Source organism: Arachis stenosperma, chromosome 2, assembly GCF_014773155.1.
Source record: "Arachis stenosperma cultivar V10309 chromosome 2, arast.V10309.gnm1.PFL2, whole genome shotgun sequence".
NCBI lineage: Eukaryota > Viridiplantae > Streptophyta > Magnoliopsida > Fabales > Fabaceae > Arachis > Arachis stenosperma.
In genome coordinates, this window is record NC_080378.1 from 46776784 (window position 1) to 46787225 (window position 10442).

Genomic DNA, 10442 nt, shown 5'->3' on the forward strand with positions numbered 1-10442 from the left:
GGGCTACCATTCTTATTTCTTTCTGGTTCCCTGGTTAATAGACTGCATTAGTGATGATTTTATTTTATTTTGCAACTATTGTATCTATTTGGATTATCAGCAATAAACTAAAATCCTTGCTTGAATATGAGTTGATTATTCTTTAAATTTGTGAAACTCTTGTACCTAGGAAACCCATTATCATGCCACTGACTTTAACTTTCTTTTTACTAACTCACTGCTTTCACTTTCTAACTTCCTTTTCACCTATTAACCATTTCAACTTTCTGACTTCTCTTTTTACCTGACTACTTTAACTTTCTAACTCAGGGCATGATCATTGTTTTTCCTATTTAACTTGAATTCCGCTTATCATATATTTTGGATTGTACTTTTTCTTTTCAGACTTTTTTTTACAATCTAAAATGCACATATATTTAACTCATTTCATGTTTCTCTTGCTCTTTTGCCACTCTGTGTTTATATTGCTATTATTCTATTTGCCTACTTGTTTTCCTGCTTTTGTTCTTCATTTATATCCTGGAATTTCTGCTTTTCAGGATGTCTGACCCTCAAAGCAAAGGAAAAGGCAAAGCAACCACTGGCAAAAGGAAAAGAGGTGAATCCTCTATGACCATCCTCGACATTTTGCATGATGATTCTTGGCGGGAAAAGAACTTTACCCCGCATGAAAAAGCTGATCAGTTAGTACCTACAGCTGACCCAGTAAAATTTGCAAACAAATACTGTCAGCTGAAGTACACAGTTTTTGCCATAGCCAGGAACCTATACCTAGAAAGGACAGTCAAAATTCCAGAAGAACTCAAGCAGTACACTTCAGACCAAATTAAACAGAGAGGCTGGTTTTTCCTAGAGAGAAACTTGACTGAGATTAACTCATCCTGGGTTAGAGAATTCTACTGTAACTACTTTAAAACATGCCTGGATGCAGTACAGCTTCGAGGTAAAAAAATTCTAGTTACTGAGAAAGCCATAGAAGACATCTTCCAGCTCCCACCTAAATCAGATCAGCCAAACAGTTACCAAAGGGCTGAAGAGGATATAAAATTCATGAGATTTGACTGGGATGCAGTAAAATGGACTATAGCTCTTGATCCTACAGTCCCATGGGTCATGGGAAAGAGCATAGTGGTACTTAAGGGAATCAGGCTGATGTATCTAAATGATGAGGCTTGACTTTGGCAGCAGATTCTGAGTAACTACGTAATGCCGAGCACTCATGAGACAGAGGTGCCAGCTGCTTTAATTACCCTCATCTGGTGTGTGATGGAGGGTAAGGACCTATATCTGCCCCGCTTCATCCGGTATTACATGGCCAGGGTCCATGTCAGAGGCACCCTCCCGTTTTCATTCCTGATTACTCAGTTTGGTCGTCGAGCTGAGGTACCTTGGGAAATTGCTGATGAAAAGCCATTCACTGCGGACTGCACGAAGATCATCCCTCACAGTAGGAAGTTTCAGGTTCTAGGCTACCGACTTCCTTTTCTCACTGACTTTGCTGAGGCAGCTACATCTTCAGCTGCCCCTTCAGCATCCACTGCTCCAACTCCATCCACTGCACCCCACCTACTCCAGAGCCCATTTATCTTCTCGTGCACCGATTCTTTGACCGTTTAGACCAGATGGAGCACCACCACCACCAGCAATTTGAGAGGTCTGAGCGTCGCAACAGGCAACATTATGAGAGGTCTGAGCGTCGCCACAAGCGACGCTATGAGCACCTCATATTGATTATCCGATCCGGTGGCGACATCCCCTCCGAGCCCGACACACCATCAGAGACATCTGAGGAGGAGGTGAGCGATCATGAGGAGGAGGCACATACCCAGGCTGAGCAGGCAACACCTGAGCACACTGCACCACACCATGAGGAGCACCACTAGCTACAGGCCATAGATCCAGAGATTCCTCTATAGACAGAGCCTCTGCTTTAGCAGGCCGCTCCTCCTACACTCACAGAGACTGCAGACCGTTAGCCTACCACTGAGACACCGGCAGCCCATCCTTCCGGAGATGACACTTCTTCACACCTAGTTTGAGTGAGCATCGAGGACGATGATATTATTTATGTGTGGGGAGGTTGCCATCTCTGGCATATTTTTTGGTGAACCACTATAAGACTCTTCTTTCTTATTTTGTTCATTTTCTGTATTTTATTTTATCTTTTAGTTCTTGCATATTTTTCTTCTGCTTTTGCTATATTTTTATTTTATTTTTGTATTTTGCACTTTGGGCTGTATATATCTTAGATATTTTAGCTTAATTTGCACTTTTAGCTTACTAGTTATATATTAAGTGGATTAATTAGTATAGTTTGCCCTTTTAGCATATGATAAGTTGGTTTAATTGAAAATAAAAGAGTAAACTAGGAACTTTAGTAAATCAAAACAATCCACACACCTTGTATATATAGAATTACACGATAGTTAGTTAATAACATTTCTTCAAGGAGGAACAGTAAGATTTTAAGGGCCACCTCAAGATTTACATTGAGTTGAATGAAAACTCTTGATTTCTACTTGCATCACATATATAACTGATGTATGACTTCTGAGCTAGAGAACACAGAACCTGTGAGTTTTGAGCTTAATTGTATGGTTACATAAAACCATAAATTTCGTTCCTGTGTGTTTCGCACTTCTTTTCTATGGTTGCAATCTTTATTTTGTTTTAATCTATATGTCCAATATAGAATATAGATACATACCAAGAGATGATTGAGGCCATTAATTATTTTTGCTCACTTATCCCAAGTTGAATCCTTGGTTAGCTTAAGATAGATATTGTGTACAATTTAAGTATGGGAAATTTTGTGGGAACATGGGATGATAGGAGAAAGGGGAATTAAATTGAATAAGTTATCTCAAAAATTTGGGAAGCATGCTTATGTGAAATCAAAATAAATTAAATTACCATGTGCATTGAAAAAAAAAACTTTTAAGTAATTAAATAAGGGGATACAAAAATTACCCCAATGCAAAATAAAAAGAACCAACGCACATGGGACAAAAGCGGGAAAATTTAGGAAGCTAGGTAAAGAACTTTGAAATTATATAAAGTATGTATATGTTAGGTGAGATCTTAGACTAATCAAGGATTCACTTTATTAGCTCACTTAGCCTTATATATACACCTTTACCCTTACCTTAGCTCCATTACAACCTAGGAAAAGAACTCATGATATTTGTATGTCTATATTCAGTATTTGTTGATTGGTTAGATGAAGAACAAAGTTTTAGAAAGCATGACTAGGAAAGAAGAGAGTGATTACCCTAAACACTGAGTGATTAGAGAGTAAACATAAAATCCAGTGAGGGTTCAATAGCTCATTCTCATATATCCATATTTAATTATTAATTGTCTTGCAAGTTGTGAACAATCTTAACTCAACTCAATCGTGATTGTGCTTTAATATGATTTGGCTTTAATTGTACATATATGATTCCTTGAAGATATGAATCAATTTAACTACATGTAAGCTTTGTATATAAGTGAATAATAACTAGAAGCAAGACTCATTTAGGTAGTTGCATTTAGAATAGATTGCATTGCATTGGATTCCACCATTCTACCTCCATTCTCTTTTCTCTTGGATTTAGCATGAGGACATGCTAATGTTTAAGTGTGGGGAGGTTGATAAACCACTATTTTGTGATTTATCTTGTGCTCAATTGAGTGATTTCATCAATTCTTCACCCACTTATTCACATGAATTTGCATGATTTTACAATTCCTTCCTTGTGATATGACATAAGTGAAAACATGTTTCCTATGCTTTAGAAATATCAAATTTAATTACCCTTTATTACCATTCGAAGCCGTGATCTGTGTTTTGAGTACTTTCAGGCTTTATAGGGAAGGAATGGCTTAAAGGATGGAAAGGAAACATACGAAAATGGAAGGAAAGCACAAAATGGAGTTTTTGAAGAAACTGGCAGCGACGGGAACGCGTGGACGATGCGAACGCGTGCTTTGCGTAAACTGGCATGTGCGTGAACGCGTGCATGACGCGAACGCGTAACTCGCGTGAAACACAACTGACGCGAACGTGTGACTGACGCGGCCGCGTGTAAAAGCAAAACTCCAGATGACGCGACCGCGGGACCCACGCAGACGCGTGACGTGCGCGATCTGCAAAATTTACAGAAGTCACCCCAGCAATTTCTGGACCCTTTTCGGTCCAAATCAAAGCCCAGAAAACGCAGATTGGAGACTATAAGGTGGGGGAATCCACTCATTCGAGGAGAGCGGATAATTAATGGATAATACACAATTTTAGGATTAGATGTAGTTTAGGGAGAGTGGCTCTCTCCTCTCTCTTAGGATTAGGATTTATCTTATTGGGATTATTTCTTCTTCATCATAGGTTCAATGTTCTTTTTATTTATTTTCTCTTTTATTTGTTTATGAACTTTTCCATGTTGGATTTGATATCTTTTATCTAATATAAACTGATGTATTTCAGACATATGATTTTGATTTAGTTTTCTATATTCTTGGCTTTGGTTGAGTAATTAGAGACTCTTGAGTTATCAAACTCTTTTGTTGATTGATAATTATTATCCTTGCTAATTGACTTGAATTCTACTAACTTTAGTCATTCTTTGGGAATTGACTTGAACTTGAGGATTCATATTGATTCATCCACTTGACTTACCTTCATAGTTAGAGGTTGACTTAGTGGGAGCAAAATATAATTCTCATCACCATTGATAAGGATAACTAGGATAGGACTTCTAATTTTCATACCTTGCCAAGAGTTTTATTAGCTATTGATTTATTAATTCCTAAAATTTATTTCTCTTATTCAAACCTTTTTCAAAAACCCAAAAATACTGTTTTCCATAACCAATAATAAAACACACCTCCCTGCAATTCCTTGAGAAGACGACCCGAGGTTTAACTACTTTGGTTTATAAATTTCATTGGGTTTGTTACTTGTGACAACCAAACGTTTGTACGAAAGGATTTTCTGTTGGTTTAGAAGTTGTACTTACAACGCGATTATATTTATGAATTTCTTTACCAATAGGAAAACTGTTCTTCAGTAATTTCCACCCCTTGGCCTTGGAAAAATGAGTTTATGGATTACTAGAGCCATAATGTCCAACATTTAGTGATAATTCTTGGGGAGTTAGTTGATTCTTGTTTCCATTAAAGCTAGCCTTTTATCAAGTAGTTGGTAAGTTGGTTAGAACTTATGGATTAAGGTCAATTATGCTTGCTTGACTTACTCCTCGATGTTAGGGGTTAACTAAGCGAGATTAACTCATGATAATTATCATAGTTGTGGTTATGGCAAGGAAGGGATTCCATAATTCATCCCAAGTCAAGGTTGCATTTATGTTTTGAACCATCTTTCCATCACTTTATAGCTTTACTTGTCCATATTACATACATAGTTCTTTTGCTCTTTCATCACTTTATTAATTGCAATTTTGTCTTGTTCTTTAATTCCTTTATTTTGTTTGCTCTAAATCATTGAAAACCCCTTTGCTCTCTTACAACCAAAATTGTGCACTTATTGGCATTAGTTCCTAGGGAAGACGACCCGAGAGCTAAATACTCTCGGTTTATATTTGGTTTGAATTGTGACATATCTTTTGAATTAAATTTGATTGAGAGGATTCATTACCGGTTTGGACTATACTTACAATGAAAATCTATTTAATTCTGAATTGGTATAATTTTCTCTTGTATCTGATGAGCGGATAATTTATACGCTTTTTGGCATTGTTTTTACATAGTTTTTAATATGTTTTAGTTACTTTTTAGTATAATTTTATTAGTTTTTATGCAAAAATCACATTTCTGGACTTTACTATGAGTTTGTGTATTTTTTTTGTGATTTCAAGTATTTTTTGGCTGAAGTTGAGGGACATGAGCAAAAATCTAATTCAGAGGCTGACAAAGGACTGAAGATGCTATTGGATTCTGACCTCCCTGCACTCGATGTAGATTTTCTGGAGATACAAAAGCCCAATTGGCGCACTCTCAATTGCGTTGGAAAGTAGACATCTTGGGCTTTCCAACAATGTTTAATAGTCCATATTTTGCCCGAGATTTGATGGCCCAAAATGGCGTCAAAATGCCCACCAAAGACCCTTTTCTGGCGTAAAACGCCAGAACTGGCACCAAAGCTGGAATTAAACGCCCAAACTGGCACCAAAACTGGTGTTTAAACTCCAAGAAGAGCCTATGCCCATGAAAGCTAGGAAGCTCAGCCCAAAAACACACTAAGTGGGCCCCGGAAGTAGATTTCTACACTATCTGCACCTAGTTACTCATTCACTGTAAACCTAGGTTACTAGTTTAGTATAAAAACTACTTTTAGAGATTTACTTTGTACCTCATGACATTTTTACATTCCTTATTGTACCTTTCAAAGTGTTCTTGGTGTTCATCTTGACATTCAAAGTTTTCTTGTTTGTTTTCTTTGTTTTGATCTAAAGATTCTAAGTTTGGTGTCATTTTATTATTTTTCTCTTTCTTCATTAAATTCAAAAGTATCTTTTCTCTTTATTTTAATTGAATTTTCGAATTTTCCCTAAAAAAAATTCAGATTTTTATTTTAAAATTTTATTTTTTCTTATCTTAGTTTTAAATTTCAAAATTCAAATCTTTTTCAAAAAAATCATATCTTTTTCAAAATCTTATCTTATCTTTTCTAATCTCAAATTTTAAAATCATATATTTTTCAAATCTTTTCTTTTATTTATTTTCATACAAGTATCTTTAATTTTAAGACATATCTTTTTCAAACTTCCTAACCACTTTCTCTCTCTTCATTTTTTCGAAAATCATATCCAAAATTTTTCAATTTTTTTAATTAATTAATTAGTTTAGTTTTCTAATTTCTTTTTCCCTTCTTAATTTTTGAAACTTATATTAAATTTTTCAATTATTTTACTTTATTTCATTTCTTCTTTTTTCTTTTAATTTTGGTTTTCAAAAAAAGTTTTTTTATTTGCAATTCACATCATCTCCCTTTCTCCATCATGGACCTAAGTGAAAATGAATAGTCCAGAAGGACTCTGCGGTCATATGCTAACCCCACTACTGCTTCATATGGAAGTAGTATCTGTATACCCTCCATCAGAGCCAGCAGTTTTGAGTTAAATTCTCATCTCATTATCATGGTGCAGCAAAATTGCCAGTATTCCGGTCTTCCACAAGAAGAACCTACAGAGTTTCTGGCACAATTCTTACAAATTGCTGACATAGTACGTGATAAGGAAGTGGATCAGGATGTCTACAGATTATTGCTGTTTCCATTTGCTGTAAACACTACAAGAAAACACGTCTTTTGCCACGCTTTTAAAGCGTGGCAAAAAGCTGAAAAAAGCGTGGCAATAGCTTTTCGCCACGCTTTTTGAGCTACCGCCACGCTTTTGAAAGGGTGACCTATCAAAGGGTGGCGGTTGCTCTATCGCCACGCTTTTTGCAGCCTATTGCCACGCTTTTTGTTTGCCACGCTTTTTTACAAACTGCCACTTGGAAAAGCGTGGCTGTAGGTGGAAAATATGGCCACGCTTTTAAAGCGTGGCTGTAGGTGGAGATACGGCCACGCTTTTAAAGCGTGGCTGTAGGTGGATATACGGCCACGCTTTTAAAGCGTGGCGATAGATAGAGATACGGCCACGCTCCATAGCAAAATATACAGCCACGCTTTAAAAGCGTGGCAAAAGCCTTGTTAAATTAAAAAAAAATCTTTTTGTTACTTGATCTTCATTGCTACACAATATAAATTTTCAATCCTTTTTTATTACCAAACTTACAAATATAGTATGCAATTTTTATTACAAGACAAATCAAACAATAATTAGTGAGATATTTACTATAATTGTTTTATACATTAAAAAACTATTACTCAAATACAAAATAAATTTCGAGTTCAAATTCCAAAACTAAAAACCGAAGAAAAATACAGAAACAATACAAGTTAGAACTGCTCATAATATATCAAATTACACTAATAGAGATGATCATCAACCTAAATACTTAGTAAAAGATCAAAATCAACCTAAAACTGCTCCACTTTGTGCATTAAGCGTTCAAGTTATCCATTTCAATACTAGCCTGCAGCAAAATATCGAGAACAAATTGAACCAACAAAAACGATATATATAAAAATATTATAAGAAATAATCTAATTTATGCATGTATTAACAATTCCAAATTAAACCAGGTTCACATTCTACGATAAAATACTGTTAGATTGAACCACAGAAAGCCAGAAATTGAATTGAATGCTCACTAATTCGTAAATGCAAATCTAAAAGTACAATAACACGAAACTAAACTATGCTCAAAATACCAAACTAAATTATTGAACAACTATAAAGCAGATGCATTATTAGCTCTTTTTTCAAGCGACAAAATTATTTATTTGCAAAACCAATAAAGCAATAAGGTTGATGCAGAATGCTTAAGGTATACCGGTGAGGGAAAAAATCTGCATCCTGTTGAAGAATCCAAGAAAGCAGTGAGATCAACCATGTCTTCAAGTTTGAACTTTATGCCAGTCTCCTCTTCAACCTGTCAGAGGCACAACTAAGCTATGAAGAGAATTGGAGAGAGAGAGAGAGAGAGAGAGAGAAGCCTCACGAACTCTAGTGCCAACGAAATCACCCTTGTCATCATCCAACATTCCAGTAGGCAATTCCAAAATAATTCTTCCAGTAGGAACCCTTGCCTGATAAATAAAAAATAATAAGCATAATATGGAACTCTAGTTAAAATGTTTGAAAAAAAACATAGTTCTCTCTGCAATGATCCAACATCTAAGAACCTGTTCAGTAAGGACTGCATAAGTTTCACCATCTGATTCCAGAAGTATCAACACAGTCACAGCAAGTCCTCTTGCAAATACAATACCTGGAACCTAATCACGGTTTACTTTATTATATATAAAGAAAGAAATCAGCATCAGGTGCAAGTGCACAGAAATTACAAGCAAAAGAGAAATGATGGATGCCTGAGAACATAAGGTAAGAAGCAAAAGATCCTAATAGTTGTGCATTTTAGATACCACATACTAGTTCATAGCCCCTTGCTAAAATTAACACAAGAAAATGGAAACATAGACTGGCTTATAAATGTCAGCTTTAAATTTGAGAAACCCAATGCGCTTTCCAAACATGTCTACACCCTGTTTACACCAAAAAGAGTCCAACTAGTTTTGTTGATTTTGATTTGAGAACATGAATAAGACTAGAAGACTAACAGGTTAGTCAGTTACTTAAATTACCACTTAACAAGGCCTAATTATCAGAAATCATATCCACTTTTTAAACACTGATGATGCAATTACCTGAATTAGAACTTGTCTCAGAGCCAAGGTGCCATCAGCTAGAATCCCAATCTCACTTTGCAAGTTATGCAACCATTGCTTGAATAAAGAGGAATCAATAGCATTCCTGCAATGAAAAACAACAAAAACCAAACCAAACCACCACAACTGAGACATATTTTTTATATAGCATGATAACAAGAAGAAACTGTGTGCCTATCAATTCTCTTTTGCCATTACATCTCATGGGGACTTGTCAAAACCTAGCATCTAATTGAACAAAACCTCCAATATCTAATTTTAGTAGCTGTCAAAACCTGCAGGGTGTGAAAGAGGAAGAAACGAATGCCTAAATCCATCTTTTAATATTGGTGAGAGCATGATCAATCAATTATTGGTGAGAGCATGGAAACAATAGACTGCAGTATTACACAAACTACACCATAAATTACATATGAGCTACAGTTTTCAAAGAAAAAAAGGGGCCAAGAAAAATATGAGCTACACCATAATATGATACTCTATCAAACAAAAGGCCGTCCAGCAACCAGATTAGAAGAAAAATTAGATCAGACAATAAGGCCAGCGAACAGTCACGACAACAAGAAAAACGAAAAATAAACACACAAGCTATGCACATTAAATAAAATCAGTCAAGTTCAACCAGATCTTAGATCTCCACAGTAGAAGATCAGAATCAGAGTTATCAGCATGCTATATACAGTTAAACATAGCACAATTTCTAGATCTACTAGGTCTCTAACACATGGCATGAAGCAGCAACACTTATTAAACAGCAGCAGTAAATAGCTGTTTCCCAGGTTCAAGCAAGCAGCAAATAGAATCCATAGACTTAACCAGTTCCACAAACTGAAATCATTGCAGTTCATATAACAGTCCAGATTCTCTAATTAACCACCTAATTCAACTAAACTAAATTAGTTGAACTAAACAAGCTAAACAGAATGAGCTAAACTAGATTAATCAAAAAGAAATATTGGTGAGAGCATGATCAATCAATTATTGGTGAGAGCATGGAAACAATAGACTGCAGTATTACACAAACTACACCATAAATTACATATGAGCTACAGTTTTCAAAGAAAAAAAGGGGCTAAGAAAAACCATGAAATCAATAAATCAACAAAAA

At 35.7% G+C, this 10442-nt stretch overlaps 1 pseudogene; it reads right to left on the bottom strand.

Annotated features, from left to right (window-relative positions):
* Nucleotides 1-8054: 8054 nt before the first annotated feature.
* Nucleotides 8055-9601, bottom strand: LOC130962849 (nudix hydrolase 14, chloroplastic-like; annotated as a pseudogene).
* Nucleotides 9602-10442: the final 841 nt, after the last annotated feature.